Below are 26037 nucleotides of genomic sequence, written 5' to 3' on the forward strand. Positions count from 1 at the left end.
CATAAACACACGTGGTAGGAAAATGCTCTTTAAATGCTCGAAAAAAATTTTTTCAGCTAAATACTTTTCATAGTACTTAAATAAAACCTTAATCTATCGAAATATGATGAAAACCGAAAATCGATTTTTTTCGACCTCAACCACGGTGTGCTAGCCTTAAAAGTCGGCTGTAGAACTGGCCAGTGCTCTAGCTTGTCTTAAGACCAGCCGAGTGGCGGCGCTCGGTCTGCTAGCGTCGACAGTGGCGACTCATGGGTCCGATGTGTACTGACGGACCGCGGCCGATTTGAAGCCTACAACCTATCAAGTGTGGTGCCTTGCTGCGACACCACATGGCTCGTCTCAATATCCTGTAGAAACCGGTTCTCCAGATCTGGCCTACGCATAGTCGATCGTCTCCCTACACGTTCATATGTCTGAAAGGACCCATGATCACACAAACGCCCAAAAAGAGCTTGTAAAATTGTGTGATGTGTCTGTCAGAGTACTTGTTTTGGTATAGCTGTGCTGCCTCTCGTCCGTTTCCATCTGCTTGGCCATACACAAACAGCATCTCAATTGTTCCCCACATCAATGCAGGACCATTCTGCTGCTTACAAAAAAAATTACCCTGAGCTCTATGGGACTTAACATCTGAGATCTGAGGTCAACAGTCCCCTAGAATTTAGAACTACTTAAACCTAACTAACCTAAGGACATCACACACATCCATGCCTGAGGCAGGATTCGAACATGCGACTGTAGCGGTCGCGCGGTTCCAGACTGAAGCGGCTAGAACCGCTCAGCCATACCGGCCGGCTGCTGCTTACAGTACGGTGCCTCAGTCACACAGGCATGTGGTCAGAGGAACTTTCATTCGTCAGCGCCATCTGAAGTGGCAAATATGCATTTCCGGACACATTTTCATAGGACTTCTTTCCTCCATTTCCATTCAGGAATCCGTCCCTGCAGTTTGTCGGTTCTATTAATATTCACCCTGCATAAATCATATAGTGGATGAGGTCGATAGCTTCACGAGGTTGCTCGCAATTGTCTCCATCACTACAAGAAGACTAGCGATTTGCGGGAAGACCTACATATGACCGACGATTGATGTGGGTATGGCTGATTGAACCTGACCTTAAATGAATGTATAAATAACTAAAGAGAAGCGCAACTCTTTTACTACTCCATCGGTGAGAAATCACTGGAAACTAGAACTACACTAAATGAGAAGCAGTAACAAACCACAGTGACCTAAAGTGAAATAACCAAAGTAAACAAACTGCAGGGAAAGCAGATTCCAGGTTGAGATTCATTGGGAGAATCTTAAGGAGAAATAATTCGTCCACGAAAGACATAGCTTACACAACACTTTTTCAGCCGAGTCCTAAGCATTGCTCATTAATCTGGTGAACTTAGCAGGTGGATTGATAGAGGAGAGAAGAGCCAATGAAGAGCAGCCCGTTCCGTTACGAGATCGTTTAGCTGGCACGAGAGCGGTGTGGAGGTGCTGCAGTGGCAGACGCTACAAGAGATGTATCATGCATCACGGAGACATTTACTGTAAGAGAGCTTAAGTTCCGGAAGGGTCAGGAAGCATAGTATATCCTTCCATACACGTCTCGAGAAATGACCAAAACAGTTAGAGACATTAGAACTAACAAGGAACGTTACCGATAGTGGTAGCACAAATACCGTGCGCCACATCCCGAAATGTGCCTGCCCTACGGAGTATAGATGTCATTCACGAATCGCCTATACAGATTGATTATTAACTTTTCAAAACCCCCGAGACGAAGTAGATGACGCTCAGATGAGTAATTTGGTATGAGACACGTGGGGTCGCAAATGTCGGGGAATACACCAAACGTGGACGGCAAACGTTGAACATATCGCGTCACCATATGACGTACCCCGCCGCACGTGAAGCGGCTGGGGTTGTATCAGATGAGAGGAGATACTGAGGAATTTAGATTTAAATTTCCCCATCAGAAGTAGTCGTTAATTTACTATTGTTTGGTTTAAGAGACCATTACTTACTTTCAGTCATCTGATGTTTCAAGGTAGCGGGAAATGCTACACTACTGTGAGCACTACCGTATCACATCGGATAATGCAAGGACCAAAACAGAGTAGTCTACCGGTGCAAAGTGTGGCACTGACCCCTCACAGGCTATGGTGCGGTCGACAAGCCCAACCGTTGTACGTGCGGTGAGCACATGTTCAACATCTGTCATCCGCTTTTGGATTATTTTCCATTTGCGACCCCGTGTGTGTTACATCACGTTACTCGCCTCAGTGTCATCTATGTCGTTTTTGGTGTTTTTAAGCATCAATAAGTATCACCCTGTGCAACAGGAACTGTTAATACAAGATAAAGTGCAGCGGTGGCTGGTTAAGATCTTAACAGTATAAGTAATTACCATCATCAGTATTTGGCCAATAAGGAACAAGAAGTTGCCGGCGTAGAGTTCGTTACGACCGAACTTTGCACAAATGTCCGGAGTGAAATCCTAAATCATTCTCCAGTGTGCCAGGGAATGAGAGCAGCCCGTACATACCGATGCACCTGGTTCATGGGTATGTCAAACTCGGCGGCCTCTTCAAGAGTTAAGTGGTCAATAAGGAAGAACGTTTCGTTTCACACTCCGACACGTGATCGTTAACACATCGGTGCATTGCACAGTCATCCATTCTATACAGACATGTACGTGGCTATGTAAACATGACGACAGACGGCAGTGCAAAAGAACTGCAGTAAGTGCTTCGCTGTCACTTCGTTTTGTACATATACTAAATCTGAATAACATTGGTGTGTATGTGCGACCGTGTCATGATGCCATAACACTACTGACTTTCGGCTAATATTGGGGGCGGCTTTCGTCTGGGGGCCTACTCGTGATTTGTGGTTGATGCTGTATGTGAACTATTGGTCCCTATCTGTCTAATTCAAAACGACTGGGCGTCCTGCCAAACAATTTGGTATGAGGTTCAATTGGGAGACATCCAGATGATTGCTGCTGGGAATGTTTCATCTGACTTTAGTTGCATGCCGTCGACGAAAACCGGTGGAAGTTGCTTCATCACGTGCTGCAGCCTACTTATCACGCAGTGACGGTTCAATCTTGCCAGCGAGAGCTCGCTATTGCTGCAGATCCCCACACTTGTTTCCGAGTTCCACCACACCCTGCTTAAAATTCGTATCATCACTCGTACCCCGCAATACTCATGTTAGTAGATCGTCCCATCTCAGCATTCCACGAAACCAACTAAGACTATGGGCTGCAAGTGTGTGTAGCTTAGCGATGGTGGAAGTCTCTTATCGTTTTATTTTCTGTTCACTAGCGTCCACAGTCTAGCATCATTTTAGAAAGGACAACATTTACCTGTTGAGCTGTTAGCAAATGTGTTTCGTCGTTCTAGTAGCAATGCTGCCCTCTTATGCCGGTCTCAAGTGACAGCTCACAGTGTACGTCAGTGCATATGACGTCAGCCGAGTTCACATAACCCATGTGAATAACAGGTCAGTAGCCTTTGTTTTTTATATGAAATAACATTGCACATAATGTAACAGTTACTACCTAAATCGTGTTGTCTCTGCACTTAATTCCACTGTGCGTCAACCAGGAGTGCCATTTGACAACTCACGGTGTCCGAGAACATCACACACCTACCTGTGGCGTAGGGATAGAATATTTAACTAATAATCAAAACGTCATTGGTCTCGGGGTCGAATTTTGCCACTGTTCAGATTTTGAATAAAAGTCATCAGAAATGGTGGCCGAAGGCTTCCGGGATAAGAAGTCACCCTAGTTCTGACAACGGCCTTGTCCAAGAGAGCGGAGGAGCGGACAGAGGTTCACATCACTCTCTTGCACTTTGGGTGGGAAACTGCCCCTGAAAGGCGGAGAATCTGCAAGGTTCAACGGCATAAGGATGCAATAGGAAACGAAAACCACTGCACTGAAGACAGAACATGAGGCCTGTAATAAAAAAGTGTCATGATGATCTCCCCATTGGCAAAAGATTCCGGACTAGTTTCACATTTCGATCTCCGGGAGGGGACTGCCAAACGGGAGGAGATAAAGAAAAATAGATTGAATAACCAAAGAAAGGCTAATATTCCACGAGTCGTCCACAATTGCGAAAGTGTTGCCGGTACAGGATTTTGTGCGAGAACTGACCTCTCGATTATGTCCCGTGTCGGGCGATCTGGCGGGCCACATTATTCGCTCGAATGTCCAGAACGTTCTTCAAATCAGTCGTGAACAATTGTGGCTTGGTGGGATGGGGTATTGTCATCCATAAAAATTACGTCATTGTTTGGGTGCATGAAGTCCACGATGGGCTGCAAACGATCTCCAGTTAGCCGAAAATAACCATTCCCAATCAATGGAAGCAGCGGACCCAGTCCATTCCACGTACACACAGCCCAAACCACCATGAAGTCACCACCAGCTTTCACAGTGCCTTGTTGACAATTTGGCTCCATTGCTTCGTCGGGTCTGCGCCGCACTCGAAATCTACCATCAGGTCTTACCAACTGAAATAATCTGACCAGGCCAAGGTTTTCCCGTCGTGTAGGGTCCAGTCTATATGGTCACGATCCCAGGAGACGCGCTGCAGGCGATATTGTGCTGTTGGCAAAGCCACTCGCGTCGGTCGTCGCTGCAGTAGCCCATTAAGGTCAAATTTCGCCGCACTGTCCTAATGAATATGTTCGTTGTACCTTCCACATTGATTTCTGTGGTTACGTAACGCATGCTGCTTCTCTGTTAGCACTGAATACTCTTCCAAACGCCGCTGCTCCCGTTCGTTAAGTGAAGGCCGTTAGTCATTCTGTTGTCCATGGTGAGAGCTAATGCCTGAAATTTGGTATTCTGGGAGCACTATTGGCACTGCGGATCTAGGAATATTGAATTCCCTAACGATATCCGAAATGAAATGTCCTATGCGTCTAGCTACAACTACCATTCCACGTTGAAAGTATGTTAACTCCCGTCGTGCGGTCATAACCACGTCGAACTCCTTTAACATGAATCCCCTGAGCATAAATGACAGTGCTGCAAATGCACTGTCGTTTTATAGTTTCTGTACGCGATACTACCGCCATCTGCGTATGTGCATATCTCTATTCTACCTATTCTATGACTTTTGTCGCCTCAGTGTAGTGGCAGTCACTGAGGTAAAATAGAAAGAAGACAAGAATTTGTGGTCAGACGAATATACGGTAATATCAACAGTAGCGGAAAATAGTATAACGGAAGTAGGATTCGTTATGAATAGGAAGGTAGGGTAGAGAGTGAATTGGTGTGAACAGTTCAATGATAGGGTTGTTCTTATCAGAATCTACAGGATACCAACACTGAAAACAATAGTTCAGGTATGCATGCCGGTATCTCAAGTAGACAATGAAAAGACAGAAAAAGTATATTAGGATACTGAACAGCACCTATAAGGAGATGAAAGTCTAATACTCATTGGAGATTGGAATCCGGATGTGGGGGGAGAAGTAGAAGAAAGAGTTACTGGGGAATATGGGCTCGGTAGTAGGAATGAGAGAGGAGAAAGACTAATTGTTTATGCAGAAAATTTCAGCTAATAGCGAATTCTATGTTCAAGAATCACAAGAGGAGGTGATGTACTTGGAAAAGGCCGGAAAATACAGGAAGATTCCAATTAGATACTGAATAGCAAGCGTACACAGCAACAGATATAGACTCAGATCACGACGTAGTAGTGATGAAGAGTAAGCTGAAGTTTAAGAGACTAGTCAGGAAGAATCAAGACCCAAACAAGTGGGATACGGAAGAACTAAGAAATGAAGAAATACGCTTCAAGTTCCCTGAGGCTATAGATACTGCGATATTGAATGGCTCAGTAGGCAGTTCAATTGAAAGGGAATGGGCAATTGAAAGGGAATAAAGGAAAGGAAAGGGATTGCTGATGTCAGCAGGACCGGGACAGACTTTCACTGGTCGCCTCTGATTCCATGTGATGTCCCGATACAACTGACATCAGTAATCCTTTCCTTTTTATTTCCTTTCTCCCCACCCCCTCCCCCCACCATATTCAGTCCGAAAGAACAGACACCACACATTCTTATAATCTGATAGGTCTAGCTGGGCAATGAATCCACGTTCTTCAGAGTGTATGCACATATATGTTCGAGCTCCTATGGAAATCTTGGAAGAGGAAAGGACGGGGACTGCGGATAGGTGGCGCTCGATGGGAGTGTGGATCAGCAGTGAGGCGAGCAGAGGTAGTCCGTGCAGTCCCGTATAGCACAGTGATTACAGCACCTTCCCCGTAAGCATGAGGTCCCGGGTTCGACTCCCGCTCCTGTACACATTTTCACTTTTTGCCGCCGATTCTCAATGCGTCTAAAAGCAATGAGCCCTCCTTTCTTTTCTTCTCCTCTCTACCTTCAATTTACGTATAATGTCAGAGTAGGGAGCATAGAGGAAATGGAAACGGACTGCAGAGAGGTGGCGCTCGGTGGGAGTGTGTGTCTGCCATGAGAAGTGGCAAGGCAGTCCGTGCACATGCGACAACATTTTGTCCCGAATGACGCAGCGGTTAACGCACCTGATGGTACACATTTTCACTCGTTGCCGCTGATCCCGCTTAATGTCACCATCCAGCTGACATCAATAATCCCTTCCTTTCCTTTATCTCCCCCTCCACCTTCAATTTACGTCTAATGTATCACAACAACGGATCCCACTTGGTTGTTGTTCTCCCGGACATGTCTGAAAGAACAGACACCACCCATTACAATAATTATGCAGCTTGTTGCTTACGGTAAAGTAAGAATCAGAAATGAGACTATACCAAAGAATACAGTGGGCAAATCATTCACAAGGATTGTTCCCAAAAATTCTTATATAAACGACAAGCTGCTAAAGAGGGCCCAGACTATGTATCCTCTGAGTCTTTCGCGACGGCATACATGAATGAAACGTTCTCGGTGTTCCAGCAGCGTCAGTTCGAATAAAATCCTCGAGCTTTCGAAGGCCATCTCCGCCATCGTCGTCAGGAGTTCACTGAGTGCCGGGACTGCTACGGTTTCTTGTTTATATAGGCATGATGACATCATCAGCAACCAACCAGATCGACCCAACGTGGCGCTCGCGTGTAAGTCGACCCGGGCAGCTAGCGGAGCTAGAGACCAGGTATTTACACTCAGCAGGGCATGGGGGCGGGCGTTGGACATCGGAAGAAAGCAAAGACAGATGCGCGAAGCGGGAGCGGCAATTTCAAACGTGGCTCCTGCCCCTGGCGCCACCTGGCGTCACCGGTGTTGCCACGGGCAATTGCTCCGCTAGCTGCCCTGGTCGACTTATGCGCGCGCGCCACATTGGTTCGATCTGATTGGTTGCTGATAATGTCGTCATGCCTATATAAGGGAGAATCCGTAGCAGCCCCGGCAGTCAGTGAACTCCTGACGACGATGGCGGAGATGGCCTTCGAAAGCTCGAGGATTTTATTCGAACTGACGCTGCTGGAACACCGAGAACGTTTTACTCAGGGTCCAGATATTTTACTGGAAGTAAACTGAAGTAAAACATTTTTTCACGTAATACTTTCCAATGAACAGTAACCGTTAGGCACCGACTGACTGTGGTCCACATTGTAATCAAAGGCTGCCTTAATCAGTTAATGCATCAGCCATGAAGCCTAACTGGGACGAAAAGTTCAGCCAAGGGTCATTACAAGGAAACGGACAACACTACAAAGTGTAATTAGTATCTAAAATACTCCTAATAGATGTCTAAAAATGCTCGCTTTTTAGCTTTTTCTTAAAATTCGTGTCTCTGTTGCCCTTTTTGTAACTTTTTTAAATAGACGTTTTTGTTGTATTTTTGACACCTGATAACCAATAATATAAGACTGTACAAGGTGGGTAGAAATCATACGCGACAACTTTGTTTATCTCATTAACTTTCCATTGATGAGTACCTCATGAAGTTTTCCCCAAGCGGCAAGAGGGCCAGAGTTGTCTGACACCGGATACTAGCCGAACGCCAGCCATTCACGTGATGTGTGAGCTTGTGCTGATAAGGTAACACCATGTTTAAGCTTTGCTGACGCTCTCAGATATGGCATTGTACAGGAGGGAACCAATCACGTTGGGTACTGGTGCAGTGGGATACCGTACATCCGCTCCCCTCCGGCCGTGACACCTTCAACTTATATGGAACAGTTCAACCTACATTTCAGTATCCCTTAAGGTTAGACAATAAGCTATGCCATGATTCAGTTTCAATAGCAAACTTTGGCATTTCTAATTTCACACCCTACAACGATCTCTTAAACACCGGATGCTGACCCGTTTCTGGTGTACGTCTTTTCTGCCAATCCTTTATGTTCTTCCACACCACTGTCTCTACCCCTATTTCACTGCAAAATACGAGGTGCATTCAAATTCTAAGAACTCCGATTTTTTTTCTCCAGACTGGAAAGAGATAGAAACATGCGCATTGTTTTAAAATGAGGCCGCGTTCATGTCAATACGTCCCAGAGATGGCAGCACCGTACGGCAGATGGAATTTTACCGCAAGCGGCGAGAATGAGAACAGTTTTAAATACTTAAAATGGCGACGTTTTCCTTACTTGAACAGCGTGCAATCATTCGTTTTCTGAATTTGCGTGATGTGAAACCAATTGAAATTCATCAACAGTTTAAGGAGACATGTGGTGATGGAGTTACGGATGTGTCGAAAGTGCGTTTGTGGGTGCGACAGTTTAATGAAGGCAGAACATCGTGTGACAACAAACCGAAACAACCTCGGGCTCGCACAAGCCGGTCTGACGACATGATCGAGAAAGTGGAGAGAATTGTTTTGGGGGATCGCCGAATGACTGTTGAACAGATCGCCTCCAGAGTTGGCATTTCTGTGGGTTCTGTGCGCAGAATCCTGCATGACGACCTGAAAATGCGAAAAGTGTCATCCAGGTGGGTGCCACGAATGCTGACGGCTTGTGCGAGCCCGAGGTTGTTTCGGTTTGTTGTCACACGATGTTCTGCCTTCATTAAACTGTCGCACCCACAAACGCACTTTCGACACATCCGTAACTCCATCATGGCTGCCCGTGTGGCATGTTGCCAGGCAATGTTGACGCACAACGACAGCATGAATGGGACTTTCTTTTCGTCGGTTGTGACAATGGATGAGACGTGGATGCCATTTTTCAATCCACAAACAAAGCGCCAGTCAGCTCAATGGAAGCACACAGATTCACCGCCACCAAAAAAATTTCGGGTAACCGCCAGTAATGAAAAAATGATGGTGTCCATGTTCTGGGACAGCGAGGGCGTAATCCTTACCCATTGCGTTCCAAAGGGCACTACGGTAACAGGTGCATCCTACGAAAATGTTTTGAAGAACAAATTCCTTCCTGCACTGCAACAAAAACGTGCGGGAAGGGCTGCGTGTGTGCTGTTTCACCAAGACAACGCACCCGCACATCGAGCTAATGTTACGCAACGGTTTCTTCGTGATAACAACTTTGAAGTGATTCCTCATGCTCCCTACTCACCTGACCTGGCTCCTAGTGACTTTTGGCTTTTTCCAACAATGAAAGACACTCTCCGTGGCCGCACATTCACCAGCCGTGCTGCTATTGCCTCAGCGATTTTCCAGTGGTCAAAACAGACTCCTAAAGAAGCCTTCGCCGCTGCCATGGAATCATGGCGTCAGCGTTGTGAAACATGTGTACGTCTGCAGGGCGATTACGTCGAGAAGTAACGCCAGTTTCATCGATTTCGGGTGATTAGTTAATTAGAAAAAAATCGGAGGCCTTAGAACTTGAATGCACCTCGTACACCGACGGAAGAAGTCTCAACACCAAGAAAGGTGGTTCGATATAAAAGAAAGTCGGTAGCCATGTTTCTACATCTGAATGGTGACGTCCGTTCAAATTTCGCGGCAGTCGCGTAAGACTGGCAGTAGTAGCGACACTACAAGGAAGCAAATCAGGTTTGCTTCAAGTACGCATTGTAACGGTCGTGAGCGTCTGTTACCCTTGATGTTGGACATAGTGACTTGATGTTAGTGAAGAATGCCTTTAAGGGCACAAAGACACCATTATCAACACCTGAGATGATGCGGTCCCATACTCCGAGAAGCGCAGGGAACGATGCAGGAGAACCGCACCGCTGGGCAAGGTCCTCCGACAGTAATGGGGATGAATGATGATGATGAAGACGACACAACACCCATTCTTCTCGAGGCAGGGAAAAATCTCTGACCCCGCCGGAAGTCGAACCCGGGACTCCGTGCAGGGGAAGCGAGAACGCTACCGCAAGACCACGAGCTGCAGACCGATCAACATCTCGCTGAACTTGAACGAGGTCATGTAATAGGATTATGAGAAACTAGATGTTTCTGCTGCAGTACTGTAGAATGACTTGGCAGGAATACATCCATTGTACATGACTGCTGACAGCGGCGGTCACGAGAATCTATGGTCGGAAGAAGAGCGGGCACCGGACGACCACGTGGCACTACCGATAGGGGAGACCATTGTGTTGCGTATGGCTCTGGCGCTTCCAAGCCAGACGCCGTGTAGTGTGAATCCCACTGACGTCTTCAGTTCAAAAATGTCTCTGAGCACTATGGGACTTAACTTCTAAGGTCATCAGTACCCTAGAACTTAGAACTACTAAAACCTAACTAACCTAAGGACATCACACACATCCATGCCCGAGGCAGGATTCGAATCTGCGACCGTAGCGGTCACGCGGTGCCAGACTGTAGCGCCTTTAACCGCTTGGCCACACCGGCCGGCTGCGTCTTCAGTGGTGTCAAGCGAGAGCTCATCAGAGGGCGAGGTGGAGGTCTACTGTATTTTCTGATGAAAGATGGTACTGCCACGGTGGCAATGATGGCTGTGTGGTAGTCAGATACAGGCCAGCTGAGTACCTGCAGTCAAGCTGTCTGCGTTCTGCGCACTCTGCATCTACGCTTGTAATTATAGTCTGTGACTTCCTATGACGGTTGTGGCACTCTCGTGGTTATCCCATCCGCCCAACTGTACGTCAGCATGTGGCTTTCGTGTGCTCAATCACATGATCATATGAGATATTATCGAATTACAGTCCGCTCCTGGTAGCTGAGTGGTCAGCGCGACGGAATGTCATACCTAACGGTCCGGTTTCGATTCCCGACTGCGTCGGAGATATTCTCCGCTCAGGGACTGCGTGTTGTGTTGTCCTTATCATCGTCATTTCATCTCCATCGACACGCAAATCGTTGAAGTGGCGTCAACTCGAAAGACTTGTACCAGGCGAACGGTCTACTCAACGGGAGGCCCTAGGCACACGGCATTTTCATTTTTATCGGACGACAGTTCCAGTGTCATCCACAACACGCCGTAACCGTCCTCGTATATGCCGATCGACTGCAACACGTGTGGAGCACCGTCCCACAAACTGACATCCGGCAGCAGTACAGCACAGTGCTTGCGGGTTTGCATACTTGCATCAACATTTTGGCGGTTACACCCGTCAGTAATGTACCAGATTTTCGCATCTGCAGTGGCGTATCTTGCGCTTACAATGCTGAACATTTAAATGTGTTCCTTAGATAAATGTTTTACGGAAAAATGCTGATAAATACGTTTTCGTACTGCGATTTTTTCCATCAGTGTATTTATTTTCCTACAATATGTAAGTATTTGGTTGACACCACGTTGGAGTTATTTACTGAAATTTGAGCTCTTTTCGTTCTTACAATTGTGGTACTCTCCTTCCCGTTCTCATGCATCCCCATGACAGTCCTTGGACAACCATTCTACGAACTGACTGGTTTCTTTCAGTCCCACCTGCAAGTAAACTCGAGTACGGAGTGTCTCTCTGTGGGTTCCATCCCGTTCTTACAGTACCTCTGAGTAAACTACATGTCATGCTGTAATTCTATAGTCTACTAAAGTAGACCTACGAGGCTTGAAGTTAGTGTTATCATAAAGAAGACCTGGAACAGATTACACAAAAGTCAAGAACATAATATAATCGGACGAAGGCGGCAGGTCACCTCTGCTTCATAAATGTTCAGCAGCTGGGCTTACATGATGTTTGATTAACTGTCCAGTGTGCTGTGTGATGCTGAGGATTATGCTGACTATACACTTGGGTAAACTGTGGTACTACTCAATGCATTAGAAAATCAAAATTACAATCTTACCACATAGGAAATAGAATGCCCGGAATCACTGGTGATGGACAAGCCTGTGATTGTTTTACAATTTTAATTTGACTCAAAACAGACTTTATTATAAACTTCAATTCTGACATTTGCCCTCTTACTGATGCAATGTACAAATCTTCACTTTGATTGAATTACATAAACACGAATAAGAATCATATTATTTCGCGTCCGCAACCAAAATCATTGATAGTAGGCACGGTGGATAATCAATCATAAACAATCGTCCTTGTTTAACCGTATCTCAAGACACTAATAACAATTTACACTTCCAACCGAAGTTACACAGCCACATAATAGCACAACTTCATAAAGAACAAAGAGATCTTAAAGCTTAATAAAACTGAACTGCCCACATAAAGGTCCACAGTGAAACATGCTTTTACTAAAAATACAAAGTGGGCCAAGCAAGGTCGCAAAACTTGCACACAAAATAAGAACAAACTGCATGTTCATTAAAGATACACAAATGATTAACATAAGTGTTAAATAAGAATAGGTAGTAATAACTCAACCAGTAAAATGACCTACAGAAACGTTAATATTAACCAAGTAGCCTCACTTAACTAACGGACATTATGACTCAGAATGATTCCCAAATTGCACTTAACTTTAGAGGACAGCGTTAAGGCCACAGCAGAGTCTGGAAGCAATAACGCTATGGTCGGCAGGCAATACGAGCGTTCACTCTTCACAGCTTGTGCACAGGGTCACATAGCAGGTGGTATATATTTATACATAATCCGACCGGCCCCACACTGAGCGGTCCTGACAACGTTCCATAACCGTGCCGACGCCAGGGAACGAGCAGTCTTAACAAATGGTCTAGAGCAGAAATAGAGTGCAATTAAGACAAGATCAAATCACAGCCACACTGGAATATATAATAAGCACGCCCCAATTATTGTGGAGTAATACTCTAACATTACCCGTCCCCCAGTAAATTAGCAGGAAACTTAGAGATCACTTTCAACATTAAATAAACATACTAAATGATTAAACCATTTACTCAACGGCTGACGGGCACGTACACAACCGCAGCCAGTCCCAAAGCGGACAATATGTCCCAAGACAAGATAAAATTTGCATGAAAACCACTGAAAACACACCCTCCACGGATGAGGACCGTGAGCCCCCTTAAGATAGCCACTGTGGAACCAAGTTCAGAACCATCTCCGGCAGCTACCCACCCACAATACGTTTCAACAATCTTCTTAGTTGAACACAGAATAAAGTCATACGTAACATGGATCTTGCAAATTACGCACTGGGGAGCTGTTCAGGGTGAGACGACGAACCCACCGCAATTCTGCACAAGGCGCCCAGTGATCGGCACCGTACATCCGGCGCGCATCAAAAGACAAGGGGCGGCGAGCACGGCGAGGCCCACGCACCACGGCTAGGGACGCGGGCTTGTTTTCAACACAAGTTGGCTCTTTGAACGCCGACCGGAGACTCACTCGTCACACGTTCACCCGGAAAACCGCCGGGGGAGCAGTCAAAGATAGCAGGACAGCCGAACTTCGATATCAGTGATGCAAGTGTAACACCCTAGCGCCAGTCGCCGCGGCTGATTGGGTATCTACGCAGTGTCATATTTGTTGCAGGAGACAAAACGGATAGTGAACATTCACGGATCATCCCATCAGTTTACCGGGACGTTCGTAGAAAACTTGTGGAACTCATGTAATCAGAAGCGTTACCTCTGTAGCATTTGCCTCTGAAAATAATAGTTGAGATTTAAAGCAAACGTTATCCTGCGTACGGGTATAGACTTGCACCCTCGGAAACGTATAATTTTATGCATTGTTCTCATGGCATGCACTGTCACATAATACACTTACAAAACTATTGTGAGATTCGTCGCCACCTTTTGAGGTACTGGCTTTTAGGCATTCCTTCTTCGTATCTTCGGCCGACGTTTGTCAAGTGATTCTTCTTGCTCTACGCCAGGAGGATGGGAGTAATTTTAAAATATTTACCTTCAGATAGCAATGGAGGGCGGGTCTTTAAAATGCCTTCAATTCGAAACAACGCCGGGAAAGTCATTCAACAATCATCGGACGAAGATCCTGAGAAGAAATCTTGCTGTTATACAATGTGCTTAGTACCTGTCGAGGTTTGCGACAATATACCACACACTTTATAATACAGTTAGTTACGGACGTTACAAATGGCACTGAAGTAAAATACTTCTTTAAGTAGGTGAAGAGTTTCGGCACTGGTAGTCACCATTTGAGACCGAATCCTTCTAATAACGATAACACATACAAAAACCTTATTAAAGACAGCTGAAATCGCCATCCATTACAGAACACGAGCGCTTCCACATAATTTTCAGTTCCAGGAGACAGAGGGAACCAGTATAGATACGAAAACAGGCACATAACTACTGAGAATAAGTATACAAATTACTGGGTGTCAAAGATAATTTTAGGGTAAAACAGTATGAAAAGTATTCAATGACTTTAATAAACCAACGGAATTGAGAGAAACAAAATACGTATCGTCCATACACATCGAAAATAGTGCACACATACAGTCCAATTGGTGATTACATCACTAGAAATCTATAACAACGACCCAAGAAAGAAAAAGAACAAATGTTGGACTACAAGGATTGTCATCATTACAACCAAAGCCTACTATATAAAAAAACGTTCCAAAGATCATATAACAATCTCTCGCAGGATGTTACAAGTACTGCACGTGTATATACAATAATACAAGGAAATGAAATTCCTGCAACTGGTGGGGGTGGGCGCAAAAAATTCCCGAAGGATAAATGCATCAACGACAACTGCCATACTTCTGGGGCAGAGCACTGGTCTTGTAAACCAGGGGTCGTGAGTTCGATTCTCACAGGGGGCAGCACAATTTTAAATGGGCCAATGTACTGCTGTGAACCGAAACTTTCAAAATAGCGTGTCTTTTCGGGCCTGAGCCAAGATCACAGATGACGATAGACGAAAGACGGCAGCACCCGTCAGTCATCGCTGTGGACCTCAGTGGTAGCGAATTGTTGTGGCAGAGTAAATCTTTGTATGCATTTTCTGGACCCTGAAATGTATTTTTCTCCAGGGCTGTGATGATCGCAAATACGTTTAAGCTGTAACAGCCTCCTTAGCTCAGGGGCAGAGCACTGGTCTTGTAAACCAGGGGTCGTGAGTTCGATTCTCACAGGGGGCAGCACAATTTTAAATGGGCCAATGTACTGCTGTGAACCGAAACTTTCAAAATAGCGTGTCTTTTCGGGCCTGAGCCAAGATCACAGATGACGATAGACGAAAGACGGCAGCACCCGTCAGTCATCGCTGTGGACCTCAGTGGTAGCGAATTGTTGTGGCAGAGTAAATCTTTGTATGCATTTTCTGGACCCTGAAATGTATTTTTCTCCAGGGCTGTGATGATCGCAAATACGTTTAAGCTGTAACAGCCTCCTTAGCTCAGGGGCAGAGCACTGGTCTTGTAAACCAGGGGTCGTGAGTTCGATTCTCGCAGGGGGCAGCACAATTTTAAATGGGCCAATGTACTGCTGTGAACCGAAACTTTCAAAATAGCGTGTCTTTTCGGGCCTGAGCCAAGATCACAGATGACGATAGACGAAAGACGGCAGCACCCATCAGTCATCGCTGTGGACCTCAGTGGTAGCGAATTGTTGTGGCAGAGTAAATCTTTGTATGCATTTTCTGGACCCTGAAATGTATTTTTCTCCAGGGCTGTGATGATCGCAAATACGTTTAAGCTGTAACAGCCTCCTTAGCTCAGGGGCAGAGCACTGGTGTTGTAAACCAGGGGTCGTGAGTTCGATTCTCACAGGGGGCAGCACAATTTTAAATGGGCCAATGTACTGCTGTGAACCGAAACTTTCAAAATAGCGTGTCTTTTCGGGCCTGAGCCAAGATCACAGATGACGATAGACGAAAGACGGCAGCACCCGTCAGTCATCGCTGTGGACCTCAGTGGTAGCGAATTGTTGTGGCAGAGTAAATCTTTGTATGCATTTTCTGGACCCTGAAATGTATTTTTCTCCAGGGCTGTGATGATCGCAAATACGTTTAAGCTGTAACAGCCTCCTTAGCTCAGGGGCAGAGCACTGGTCTTGTAAACCAGGGGTCGTGAGTTCGATTCTCACAGGGGGCAGCACAATTTTAAATGGGCCAATGTACTGCTGTGAACCGAAACTTTCAAAATAGCGTGTCTTTTCGGGCCTGAGCCAAGATCACAGATGACGATAGACGAAAGACGGCAGCACCCGTCAGTCATCGCTGTGGACCTCAGTGGTAGCGAATTGTTGTGGCAGAGTAAATCTTTGTATGCATTTTCTGGACCCTGAAATGTATTTTTCTCCAGGGCTGTGATGATCGCAAATACGTTTAAGCTGTAACAGCCTCCTTAGCTCAGGGGCAGAGCACTGGTCTTGTAAACCAGGGGTCGTGAGTTCGATTCTCACAGGGGGCAGCACAATTTTAAATGGGCCAATGTACTGCTGTGAACCGAAACTTTCAAAATAGCGTGTCTTTTCGGGCCTGAGCCAAGATCACAGATGACGATAGACGAAAGACGGCAGCACCCGTCAGTCATCGCTGTGGACCTCAGTGGTAGCGAATTGTTGTGGCAGAGTAAATCTTTGTATGCATTTTCTGGACCCTGAAATGTATTTTTCTCCAGGGCTGTGATGATCGCAAATACGTTTAAGCTGTAACAGCCTCCTTAGCTCAGGGGCAGAGCACTGGTCTTGTAAACCAGGGGTCGTGAGTTCGATTCTCGCAGGGGGCAGCACAATTTTAAATGGGCCAATGTACTGCTGTGAACCGAAACTTTCAAAATAGCGTGTCTTTTCGGGCCTGAGCCAAGATCACAGATGACGATAGACGAAAGACGGCAGCACCCATCAGTCATCGCTGTGGACCTCAGTGGTAGCGAATTGTTGTGGCAGAGTAAATCTTTGTATGCATTTTCTGGACCCTGAAATGTATTTTTCTCCAGGGCTGTGATGATCGCAAATACGTTTAAGCTGTAACAGCCTCCTTAGCTCAGGGGCAGAGCACTGGTGTTGTAAACCAGGGGTCGTGAGTTCGATTCTCACAGGGGGCAGCACAATTTTAAATGGGCCAATGTACTGCTGTGAACCGAAACTTTCAAAATAGCGTGTCTTTTCGGGCCTGAGCCAAGATCACAGATGACGATAGACGAAAGACGGCAGCACCCGTCAGTCATCGCTGTGGACCTCAGTGGTAGCGAATTGTTGTGGCAGAGTAAATCTTTGTATGCATTTTCTGGACCCTGAAATGTATTTTTCTCCAGGGCTGTGATGATCGCAAATACGTTTAAGCTGTAACAGCCTCCTTAGCTCAGGGGCAGAGCACTGGTCTTGTAAACCAGGGGTCGTGAGTTCGATTCTCACAGGGGGCAGCACAATTTTAAATGGGCCAATGTACTGCTGTGAACCGAAACTTTCAAAATAGCGTGTCTTTTCGGGCCTGAGCCAAGATCACAGATGACGATAGACGAAAGACGGCAGCACCCGTCAGTCATCGCTGTGGACCTCAGTGGTAGCGAATTGTTGTGGCAGAGTAAATCTTTGTATGCATTTTCTGGACCCTGAAATGTATTTTTCTCCAGGGCTGTGATGATCGCAAATACGTTTAAGCTGTAACAGCCTCCTTAGCTCAGGGGCAGAGCACTGGTCTTGTAAACCAGGGGTCGTGAGTTCGATTCTCGCAGGGGGCAGCACAATTTTAAATGGGCCAATGTACTGCTGTGAACCGAAACTTTCAAAATAGCGTGTCTTTTCGGGCCTGAGCCAAGATCACAGATGACGATAGACGAAAGACGGCAGCACCCATCAGTCATCGCTGTGGACCTCAGTGGTAGCGAATTGTTGTGGCAGAGTAAATCTTTGTATGCATTTTCTGGACCCTGAAATGTATTTTTCTCCAGGGCTGTGATGATCGCAAATACGTTTAAGCTGTAACAGCCTCCTTAGCTCAGGGGCAGAGCACTGGTGTTGTAAACCAGGGGTCGTGAGTTCGATTCTCACAGGGGGCAGCACAATTTTAAATGGGCCAATGTACTGCTGTGAACCGAAACTTTCAAAATAGCGTGTCTTTTCGGGCCTGAGCCAAGATCACAGATGACGATAGACGAAAGACGGCAGCACCCGTCAGTCATCGCTGTGGACCTCAGTGGTAGCGAATTGTTGTGGCAGAGTAAATCTTTGTATGCATTTTCTGGACCCTGAAATGTATTTTTCTCCAGGGCTGTGATGATCGCAAATACGTTTAAGCTGTAACAGCCTCCTTAGCTCAGGGGCAGAGCACTGGTCTTGTAAACCAGGGGTCGTGAGTTCGATTCTCACAGGGGGCAGCACAATTTTAAATGGGCCAATGTACTGCTGTGAACCGAAACTTTCAAAATAGCGTGTCTTTTCGGGCCTGAGCCAAGATCACAGATGACGATAGACGAAAGACGGCAGCACCCGTCAGTCATCGCTGTGGACCTCAGTGGTAGCGAATTGTTGTGGCAGAGTAAATCTTTGTATGCATTTTCTGGACCCTGAAATGTATTTTTCTCCAGGGCTGTGATGATCGCAAATACGTTTAAGCTGTAACAGCCTCCTTAGCTCAGGGGCAGAGCACTGGTCTTGTAAACCAGGGGTCGTGAGTTCGATTCTCACAGGGGGCAGCACAATTTTAAATGGGCCAATGTACTGCTGTGAACCGAAACTTTCAAAATAGCGTGTCTTTTCGGGCCTGAGCCAAGATCACAGATGACGATAGACGAAAGACGGCAGCACCCGTCAGTCATCGCTGTGGACCTCAGTGGTAGCGAATTGTTGTGGCAGAGTAAATCTTTGTATGCATTTTCTGGACCCTGAAATGTATTTTTCTCCAGGGCTGTGATGATCGCAAATACGTTTAAGCTGTAACAGCCTCCTTAGCTCAGGGGCAGAGCACTGGTCTTGTAAACCAGGGGTCGTGAGTTCGATTCTCGCAGGGGGCAGCACAATTTTAAATGGGCCAATGTACTGCTGTGAACCGAAACTTTCAAAATAGCGTGTCTTTTCGGGCCTGAGCCAAGATCACAGATGACGATAGACGAAAGACGGCAGCACCCATCAGTCATCGCTGTGGACCTCAGTGGTAGCGAATTGTTGTGGCAGAGTAAATCTTTGTATGCATTTTCTGGACCCTGAAATGTATTTTTCTCCAGGGCTGTGATGATCGCAAATACGTTTAAGCTGTAACAGCCTCCTTAGCTCAGGGGCAGAGCACTGGTCTTGTAAACCAGGGGTCGTGAGTTCGATTCTCACAGGGGGCAGCACAATTTTAAATGGGCCAATGTACTGCTGTGAACCGAAACTTTCAAAATAGCGTGTCTTTTCGGGCCTGAGCCAAGATCACAGATGACGATAGACGAAAGACGGCAGCACCCGTCAGTCATCGCTGTGGACCTCAGTGGTAGCGAATTGTTGTGGCAGAGTAAATCTTTGTATGCATTTTCTGGACCCTGAAATGTATTTTTCTCCAGGGCTGTGATGATCGCAAATACGTTTAAGCTGTAACAGCCTCCTTAGCTCAGGGGCAGAGCACTGGTCTTGTAAACCAGGGGTCGTGAGTTCGATTCTCACAGGGGGCAGCACAATTTTAAATGGGCCAATGTACTGCTGTGAACCGAAACTTTCAAAATAGCGTGTCTTTTCGGGCCTGAGCCAAGATCACAGATGACGATAGACGAAAGACGGCAGCACCCGTCAGTCATCGCTGTGGACCTCAGTGGTAGCGAATTGTTGTGGCAGAGTAAATCTTTGTATGCATTTTCTGGACCCTGAAATGTATTTTTCTCCAGGGCTGTGATGATCGCAAATACGTTTAAGCTGTAACAGCCTCCTTAGCTCAGGGGCAGAGCACTGGTCTTGTAAACCAGGGGTCGTGAGTTCGATTCTCACAGGGGGCAGCACAATTTTAAATGGGCCAATGTACTGCTGTGAACCGAAACTTTCAAAATAGCGTGTCTTTTCGGGCCTGAGCCAAGATCACAGATGACGATAGACGAAAGACGGCAGCACCCGTCAGTCATCGCTGTGGACCTCAGTGGTAGCGAATTGTTGTGGCAGAGTAAATCTTTGTATGCATTTTCTGGACCCTGAAATGTATTTTTCTCCAGGGCTGTGATGATCGCAAATACGTTTAAGCTGTAACAGCCTCCTTAGCTCAGGGGCAGAGCACTGGTCTTGTAAACCAGGGGTCGTGAGTTCGATTCTCGCAGGGGGCAGCACAATTTTAAATGGGCCAATGTACTGCTGTGAACCGAAACTTTCAAAATAGCGTGTCTTTTCGGGCCTGAGCCAAGATCACAGATGACGATAGACGAAAGACGGCAGCACCCATCAGTCATCGCTGTGGACCTCAGTGGTAGCGAATTGTTGTGGCAGAGTAAATCTTTGTATGCATTTTCTGGACCCTGAAATGTATTTTTCTCCAGGGCTGTGATGATCGCAAATACGTTTAAGCTGTAACAGCCTCCTTAGCTCAGGGGCAGAGCACTGGTCTTGTAAACCAGGGGTCGTGAGTTCGATTCTCACAGGGGGCAGCACAATTTTAAATGGGCCAATGTACTGCTGTGAACCGAAACTTTCAAAATAGCGTGTCTTTTCGGGCCTGAGCCAAGATCACAGATGACGATAGACGAAAGACGGCAGCACCCGTCAGTCATCGCTGTGGACCTCAGTGGTAGCGAATTGTTGTGGCAGAGTAAATCTTTGTATGCATTTTCTGGACCCTGAAATGTATTTTTCTCCAGGGCTGTGATGATCGCAAATACGTTTAAGCTGTAACAGCCTCCTTAGCTCAGGGGCAGAGCACTGGTCTTGTAAACCAGGGGTCGTGAGTTCGATTCTCACAGGGGGCAGCACAATTTTAAATGGGCCAATGTACTGCTGTGAACCGAAACTTTCAAAATAGCGTGTCTTTTCGGGCCTGAGCCAAGATCACAGATGACGATAGACGAAAGACGGCAGCACCCGTCAGTCATCGCTGTGGACCTCAGTGGTAGCGAATTGTTGTGGCAGAGTAAATCTTTGTATGCATTTTCTGGACCCTGAAATGTATTTTTCTCCAGGGCTGTGATGATCGCAAATACGTTTAAGCTGTAACAGCCTCCTTAGCTCAGGGGCAGAGCACTGGTCTTGTAAACCAGGGGTCGTGAGTTCGATTCTCACAGGGGGCAGCACAATTTTAAATGGGCCAATGTACTGCTGTGAACCGAAACTTTCAAAATAGCGTGTCTTTTCGGGCCTGAGCCAAGATCACAGATGACGATAGACGAAAGACGGCAGCACCCGTCAGTCATCGCTGTGGACCTCAGTGGTAGCGAATTGTTGTGGCAGAGTAAATCTTTGTATGCATTTTCTGGACCCTGAAATGTATTTTTCTCCAGGGCTGTGATGATCGCAAATACGTTTAAGCTGTAACAGCCTCCTTAGCTCAGGGGCAGAGCACTGGTCTTGTAAACCAGGGGTCGTGAGTTCGATTCTCGCAGGGGGCAGCACAATTTTAAATGGGCCAATGTACTGCTGTGAACCGAAACTTTCAAAATAGCGTGTCTTTTCGGGCCTGAGCCAAGATCACAGATGACGATAGACGAAAGACGGCAGCACCCATCAGTCATCGCTGTGGACCTCAGTGGTAGCGAATTGTTGTGGCAGAGTAAATCTTTGTATGCATTTTCTGGACCCTGAAATGTATTTTTCTCCAGGGCTGTGATGATCGCAAATACGTTTAAGCTGTAACAGCCTCCTTAGCTCAGGGGCAGAGCACTGGTCTTGTAAACCAGGGGTCGTGAGTTCGATTCTCACAGGGGGCAGCACAATTTTAAATGGGCCAATGTACTGCTGTGAACCGAAACTTTCAAAATAGCGTGTCTTTTCGGGCCTGAGCCAAGATCACAGATGACGATAGACGAAAGACGGCAGCACCCGTCAGTCATCGCTGTGGACCTCAGTGGTAGCGAATTGTTGTGGCAGAGTAAATCTTTGTATGCATTTTCTGGACCCTGAAATGTATTTTTCTCCAGGGCTGTGATGATCGCAAATACGTTTAAGCTGTAACAGCCTCCTTAGCTCAGGGGCAGAGCACTGGTCTTGTAAACCAGGGGTCGTGAGTTCGATTCTCACAGGGGGCAGCACAATTTTAAATGGGCCAATGTACTGCTGTGAACCGAAACTTTCAAAATAGCGTGTCTTTTCGGGCCTGAGCCAAGATCACAGATGACGATAGACGAAAGACGGCAGCACCCGTCAGTCATCGCTGTGGACCTCAGTGGTAGCGAATTGTTGTGGCAGAGTAAATCTTTGTATGCATTTTCTGGACCCTGAAATGTATTTTTCTCCAGGGCTGTGATGATCGCAAATACGTTTAAGCTGTAACAGCCTCCTTAGCTCAGGGGCAGAGCACTGGTCTTGTAAACCAGGGGTCGTGAGTTCGATTCTCGCAGGGGGCAGCACAATTTTAAATGGGCCAATGTACTGCTGTGAACCGAAACTTTCAAAATAGCGTGTCTTTTCGGGCCTGAGCCAAGATCACAGATGACGATAGACGAAAGACGGCAGCACCCATCAGTCATCGCTGTGGACCTCAGTGGTAGCGAATTGTTGTGGCAGAGTAAATCTTTGTATGCATTTTCTGGACCCTGAAATGTATTTTTCTCCAGGGCTGTGATGATCGCAAATACGTTTAAGCTGTAACAGCCTCCTTAGCTCAGGGGCAGAGCACTGGTCTTGTAAACCAGGGGTCGTGAGTTCGATTCTCACAGGGGGCAGCACAATTTTAAATGGGCCAATGTACTGCTGTGAACCGAAACTTTCAAAATAGCGTGTCTTTTCGGGCCTGAGCCAAGATCACAGATGACGATAGACGAAAGACGGCAGCACCCGTCAGTCATCGCTGTGGACCTCAGTGGTAGCGAATTGTTGTGGCAGAGTAAATCTTTGTATGCATTTTCTGGACCCTGAAATGTATTTTTCTCCAGGGCTGTGATGATCGCAAATACGTTTAAGCTGTAACAGCCTCCTTAGCTCAGGGGCAGAGCACTGGTCTTGTAAACCAGGGGTCGTGAGTTCGATTCTCACAGGGGGCAGCACAATTTTAAATGGGCCAATGTACTGCTGTGAACCGAAACTTTCAAAATAGCGTGTCTTTTCGGGCCTGAGCCAAGATCACAGATGACGATAGACGAAAGACGGCAGCACCCGTCAGTCATCGCTGTGGACCTCAGTGGTAGCGAATTGTTGTGGCAGAGTAAATCTTTGTATGCATTTTCTGGACCCTGAAATGTATTTTTCTCCAGGGCTGTGATGATCGCAAATACGTTTAAGCTGTAACAGCCTCCTTAGCTCAGGGGCAGAGCACTGGTCTTGTAAACCAGGGGTCGTGAGTTCGATTCTCACAGGGGGCAGCACAATTTTAAATGGGCCAATGTACTGCTGTGAACCGAAACTTTCAAAATAGCGTGTCTTTTCGGGCCTGAGCCAAGATCACAGATGACGATAGACGAAAGACGGCAGCACCCGTCAGTCATCGCTGTGGACCTCAGTGGTAGCGAATTGTTGTGGCAGAGTAAATCTTTGTATGCATTTTCTGGACCCTGAAATGTATTTTTCTCCAGGGCTGTGATGATCGCAAATACGTTTAAGCTGTAACAGCCTCCTTAGCTCAGGGGCAGAGCACTGGTCTTGTAAACCAGGGGTCGTGAGTTCGATTCTCGCAGGGGGCAGCACAATTTTAAATGGGCCAATGTACTGCTGTGAACCGAAACTTTCAAAATAGCGTGTCTTTTCGGGCCTGAGCCAAGATCACAGATGACGATAGACGAAAGACGGCAGCACCCATCAGTCATCGCTGTGGACCTCAGTGGTAGCGAATTGTTGTGGCAGAGTAAATCTTTGTATGCATTTTCTGGACCCTGAAATGTATTTTTCTCCAGGGCTGTGATGATCGCAAATACGTTTAAGCTGTAACAGCCTCCTTAGCTCAGGGGCAGAGCACTGGTCTTGTAAACCAGGGGTCGTGAGTTCGATTCTCACAGGGGGCAGCACAATTTTAAATGGGCCAATGTACTGCTGTGAACCGAAACTTTCAAAATAGCGTGTCTTTTCGGGCCTGAGCCAAGATCACAGATGACGATAGACGAAAGACGGCAGCACCCGTCAGTCATCGCTGTGGACCTCAGTGGTAGCGAATTGTTGTGGCAGAGTAAATCTTTGTATGCATTTTCTGGACCCTGAAATGTATTTTTCTCCAGGGCTGTGATGATCGCAAATACGTTTAAGCTGAAACAGCCTCCTTAGCTCAGGGGCAGAGCACTGGTCTTGTAAACCAGGGGTCGTGAGTTCGATTCTCACAGGGGGCAGCACAATTTTAAATGGGCCAATGTACTGCTGTGAACCGAAACTTTCAAAATAGCGTGTCTTTTCGGGCCTGAGCCAAGATCACAGATGACGATAGACGAAAGACGGCAGCACCCGTCAGTCATCGCTGTGGACCTCAGTGGTAGCGAATTGTTGTGGCAGAGTAAATCTTTGTATGCATTTTCTGGACCCTGAAATGTATTTTTCTCCAGGGCTGTGATGATCGCAAATACGTTTAAGCTGTAACAGCCTCCTTAGCTCAGGGGCAGAGCACTGGTCTTGTAAACCAGGGGTCATGAGTTCGATTCTCACAGGGGGCAGCACAATTTTAAATGGGCCAATGTACTGCTGTGAACCGAAACTTTCAAAATAGCGTGTCTTTTCGGGCCTGAGCCAAGATCACAGATGACGATAGACGAAAGACGGCAGCACCCGTCAGTCATCGCTGTGGACCTCAGTGGTAGCGAATTGTTGTGGCAGAGTAAATCTTTGTATGCATTTTCTGGACCCTGAAATGTATTTTTCTCCAGGGCTGTGATGATCGCAAATACGTTTAAGCTGTAACAGCCTCCTTAGCTCAGGGGCAGAGCACTGGTCTTGTAAACCAGGGGTCGTGAGTTCGATTCTCGCAGGGGGCAGCACAATTTTAAATGGGCCAATGTACTGCTGTGAACCGAAACTTTCAAAATAGCGTGTCTTTTCGGGCCTGAGCCAAGATCACAGATGACGATAGACGAAAGACGGCAGCACCCATCAGTCATCGCTGTGGACCTCAGTGGTAGCGAATTGTTGTGGCAGAGTAAATCTTTGTATGCATTTTCTGGACCCTGAAATGTATTTTTCTCCAGGGCTGTGATGATCGCAAATACGTTTAAGCTGTAACAGCCTCCTTAGCTCAGGGGCAGAGCACTGGTCTTGTAAACCAGGGGTCGTGAGTTCGATTCTCACAGGGGGCAGCACAATTTTAAATGGGCCAATGTACTGCTGTGAACCGAAACTTTCAAAATAGCGTGTCTTTTCGGGCCTGAGCCAAGATCACAGATGACGATAGACGAAAGACGGCAGCACCCGTCAGTCATCGCTGTGGACCTCAGTGGTAGCGAATTGTTGTGGCAGAGTAAATCTTTGTATGCATTTTCTGGACCCTGAAATGTATTTTTCTCCAGGGCTGTGATGATCGCAAATACGTTTAAGCTGTAACAGCCTCCTTAGCTCAGGGGCAGAGCACTGGTCTTGTAAACCAGGGGTCGTGAGTTCGATTCTCACAGGGGGCAGCACAATTTTAAATGGGCCAATGTACTGCTGTGAACCGAAACTTTCAAAATAGCGTGTCTTTTCGGGCCTGAGCCAAGATCACAGATGACGATAGACGAAAGACGGCAGCACCCGTCAGTCATCGCTGTGGACCTCAGTGGTAGCGAATTGTTGTGGCAGAGT

General features: G+C 46.7%; 34 non-coding genes across 34 annotated transcripts; all 34 read left to right on the top strand.

The window, feature by feature from the left end:
- The first annotated feature begins 15308 nt into the window (after positions 1-15308).
- Positions 15309-15380, top strand: Trnat-ugu (transfer RNA threonine (anticodon UGU)). Its single transcript has one exon. It is a non-coding gene; the product is annotated as a tRNA-Thr (tRNA).
- Positions 15381-15626: 246 nt separating this feature from the next.
- Trnat-ugu (transfer RNA threonine (anticodon UGU)) lies at positions 15627-15698 on the top strand. The gene has a single exon. It is a non-coding gene; the product is annotated as a tRNA-Thr (tRNA).
- A 246-nt stretch (positions 15699-15944) lies between these two features.
- Trnat-ugu (transfer RNA threonine (anticodon UGU)) lies at positions 15945-16016 on the top strand. Its single transcript has one exon. It is a non-coding gene; the product is annotated as a tRNA-Thr (tRNA).
- Positions 16017-16262: 246 nt separating this feature from the next.
- On the top strand, positions 16263-16334 carry Trnat-ugu (transfer RNA threonine (anticodon UGU)). Its single transcript has one exon. It is a non-coding gene; the product is annotated as a tRNA-Thr (tRNA).
- Positions 16335-16580: 246 nt separating this feature from the next.
- Trnat-ugu (transfer RNA threonine (anticodon UGU)) lies at positions 16581-16652 on the top strand. The gene has a single exon. It is a non-coding gene; the product is annotated as a tRNA-Thr (tRNA).
- Positions 16653-16898: 246 nt separating this feature from the next.
- Trnat-ugu (transfer RNA threonine (anticodon UGU)) lies at positions 16899-16970 on the top strand. The gene has a single exon. It is a non-coding gene; the product is annotated as a tRNA-Thr (tRNA).
- Positions 16971-17216: 246 nt separating this feature from the next.
- Trnat-ugu (transfer RNA threonine (anticodon UGU)) lies at positions 17217-17288 on the top strand. The gene has a single exon. It is a non-coding gene; the product is annotated as a tRNA-Thr (tRNA).
- A 246-nt stretch (positions 17289-17534) lies between these two features.
- Trnat-ugu (transfer RNA threonine (anticodon UGU)) lies at positions 17535-17606 on the top strand. Its single transcript has one exon. It is a non-coding gene; the product is annotated as a tRNA-Thr (tRNA).
- Positions 17607-17852: 246 nt separating this feature from the next.
- Trnat-ugu (transfer RNA threonine (anticodon UGU)) lies at positions 17853-17924 on the top strand. The gene has a single exon. It is a non-coding gene; the product is annotated as a tRNA-Thr (tRNA).
- Positions 17925-18170: 246 nt separating this feature from the next.
- Positions 18171-18242, top strand: Trnat-ugu (transfer RNA threonine (anticodon UGU)). Its single transcript has one exon. It is a non-coding gene; the product is annotated as a tRNA-Thr (tRNA).
- A 246-nt stretch (positions 18243-18488) lies between these two features.
- On the top strand, positions 18489-18560 carry Trnat-ugu (transfer RNA threonine (anticodon UGU)). The gene has a single exon. It is a non-coding gene; the product is annotated as a tRNA-Thr (tRNA).
- Positions 18561-18806: 246 nt separating this feature from the next.
- On the top strand, positions 18807-18878 carry Trnat-ugu (transfer RNA threonine (anticodon UGU)). Its single transcript has one exon. It is a non-coding gene; the product is annotated as a tRNA-Thr (tRNA).
- A 246-nt stretch (positions 18879-19124) lies between these two features.
- On the top strand, positions 19125-19196 carry Trnat-ugu (transfer RNA threonine (anticodon UGU)). The gene has a single exon. It is a non-coding gene; the product is annotated as a tRNA-Thr (tRNA).
- Positions 19197-19442: 246 nt separating this feature from the next.
- Positions 19443-19514, top strand: Trnat-ugu (transfer RNA threonine (anticodon UGU)). The gene has a single exon. It is a non-coding gene; the product is annotated as a tRNA-Thr (tRNA).
- A 246-nt stretch (positions 19515-19760) lies between these two features.
- On the top strand, positions 19761-19832 carry Trnat-ugu (transfer RNA threonine (anticodon UGU)). Its single transcript has one exon. It is a non-coding gene; the product is annotated as a tRNA-Thr (tRNA).
- A 246-nt stretch (positions 19833-20078) lies between these two features.
- Positions 20079-20150, top strand: Trnat-ugu (transfer RNA threonine (anticodon UGU)). Its single transcript has one exon. It is a non-coding gene; the product is annotated as a tRNA-Thr (tRNA).
- Positions 20151-20396: 246 nt separating this feature from the next.
- On the top strand, positions 20397-20468 carry Trnat-ugu (transfer RNA threonine (anticodon UGU)). The gene has a single exon. It is a non-coding gene; the product is annotated as a tRNA-Thr (tRNA).
- A 246-nt stretch (positions 20469-20714) lies between these two features.
- On the top strand, positions 20715-20786 carry Trnat-ugu (transfer RNA threonine (anticodon UGU)). The gene has a single exon. It is a non-coding gene; the product is annotated as a tRNA-Thr (tRNA).
- A 246-nt stretch (positions 20787-21032) lies between these two features.
- On the top strand, positions 21033-21104 carry Trnat-ugu (transfer RNA threonine (anticodon UGU)). Its single transcript has one exon. It is a non-coding gene; the product is annotated as a tRNA-Thr (tRNA).
- A 246-nt stretch (positions 21105-21350) lies between these two features.
- Trnat-ugu (transfer RNA threonine (anticodon UGU)) lies at positions 21351-21422 on the top strand. Its single transcript has one exon. It is a non-coding gene; the product is annotated as a tRNA-Thr (tRNA).
- Positions 21423-21668: 246 nt separating this feature from the next.
- On the top strand, positions 21669-21740 carry Trnat-ugu (transfer RNA threonine (anticodon UGU)). Its single transcript has one exon. It is a non-coding gene; the product is annotated as a tRNA-Thr (tRNA).
- A 246-nt stretch (positions 21741-21986) lies between these two features.
- Positions 21987-22058, top strand: Trnat-ugu (transfer RNA threonine (anticodon UGU)). Its single transcript has one exon. It is a non-coding gene; the product is annotated as a tRNA-Thr (tRNA).
- Positions 22059-22304: 246 nt separating this feature from the next.
- Positions 22305-22376, top strand: Trnat-ugu (transfer RNA threonine (anticodon UGU)). The gene has a single exon. It is a non-coding gene; the product is annotated as a tRNA-Thr (tRNA).
- Positions 22377-22622: 246 nt separating this feature from the next.
- On the top strand, positions 22623-22694 carry Trnat-ugu (transfer RNA threonine (anticodon UGU)). The gene has a single exon. It is a non-coding gene; the product is annotated as a tRNA-Thr (tRNA).
- A 246-nt stretch (positions 22695-22940) lies between these two features.
- Trnat-ugu (transfer RNA threonine (anticodon UGU)) lies at positions 22941-23012 on the top strand. The gene has a single exon. It is a non-coding gene; the product is annotated as a tRNA-Thr (tRNA).
- Positions 23013-23258: 246 nt separating this feature from the next.
- On the top strand, positions 23259-23330 carry Trnat-ugu (transfer RNA threonine (anticodon UGU)). The gene has a single exon. It is a non-coding gene; the product is annotated as a tRNA-Thr (tRNA).
- A 246-nt stretch (positions 23331-23576) lies between these two features.
- On the top strand, positions 23577-23648 carry Trnat-ugu (transfer RNA threonine (anticodon UGU)). The gene has a single exon. It is a non-coding gene; the product is annotated as a tRNA-Thr (tRNA).
- A 246-nt stretch (positions 23649-23894) lies between these two features.
- On the top strand, positions 23895-23966 carry Trnat-ugu (transfer RNA threonine (anticodon UGU)). Its single transcript has one exon. It is a non-coding gene; the product is annotated as a tRNA-Thr (tRNA).
- Positions 23967-24212: 246 nt separating this feature from the next.
- On the top strand, positions 24213-24284 carry Trnat-ugu (transfer RNA threonine (anticodon UGU)). Its single transcript has one exon. It is a non-coding gene; the product is annotated as a tRNA-Thr (tRNA).
- Positions 24285-24530: 246 nt separating this feature from the next.
- Positions 24531-24602, top strand: Trnat-ugu (transfer RNA threonine (anticodon UGU)). The gene has a single exon. It is a non-coding gene; the product is annotated as a tRNA-Thr (tRNA).
- Positions 24603-24848: 246 nt separating this feature from the next.
- Trnat-ugu (transfer RNA threonine (anticodon UGU)) lies at positions 24849-24920 on the top strand. Its single transcript has one exon. It is a non-coding gene; the product is annotated as a tRNA-Thr (tRNA).
- A 246-nt stretch (positions 24921-25166) lies between these two features.
- Trnat-ugu (transfer RNA threonine (anticodon UGU)) lies at positions 25167-25238 on the top strand. The gene has a single exon. It is a non-coding gene; the product is annotated as a tRNA-Thr (tRNA).
- Positions 25239-25484: 246 nt separating this feature from the next.
- On the top strand, positions 25485-25556 carry Trnat-ugu (transfer RNA threonine (anticodon UGU)). Its single transcript has one exon. It is a non-coding gene; the product is annotated as a tRNA-Thr (tRNA).
- A 246-nt stretch (positions 25557-25802) lies between these two features.
- On the top strand, positions 25803-25874 carry Trnat-ugu (transfer RNA threonine (anticodon UGU)). The gene has a single exon. It is a non-coding gene; the product is annotated as a tRNA-Thr (tRNA).
- The last annotated feature ends 163 nt before the right edge of the window (positions 25875-26037 follow it).

This window comes from Schistocerca serialis, chromosome 1 (genome assembly GCF_023864345.2).
Source record: "Schistocerca serialis cubense isolate TAMUIC-IGC-003099 chromosome 1, iqSchSeri2.2, whole genome shotgun sequence".
NCBI classification, from domain to species: domain Eukaryota; kingdom Metazoa; phylum Arthropoda; class Insecta; order Orthoptera; family Acrididae; genus Schistocerca; species Schistocerca serialis.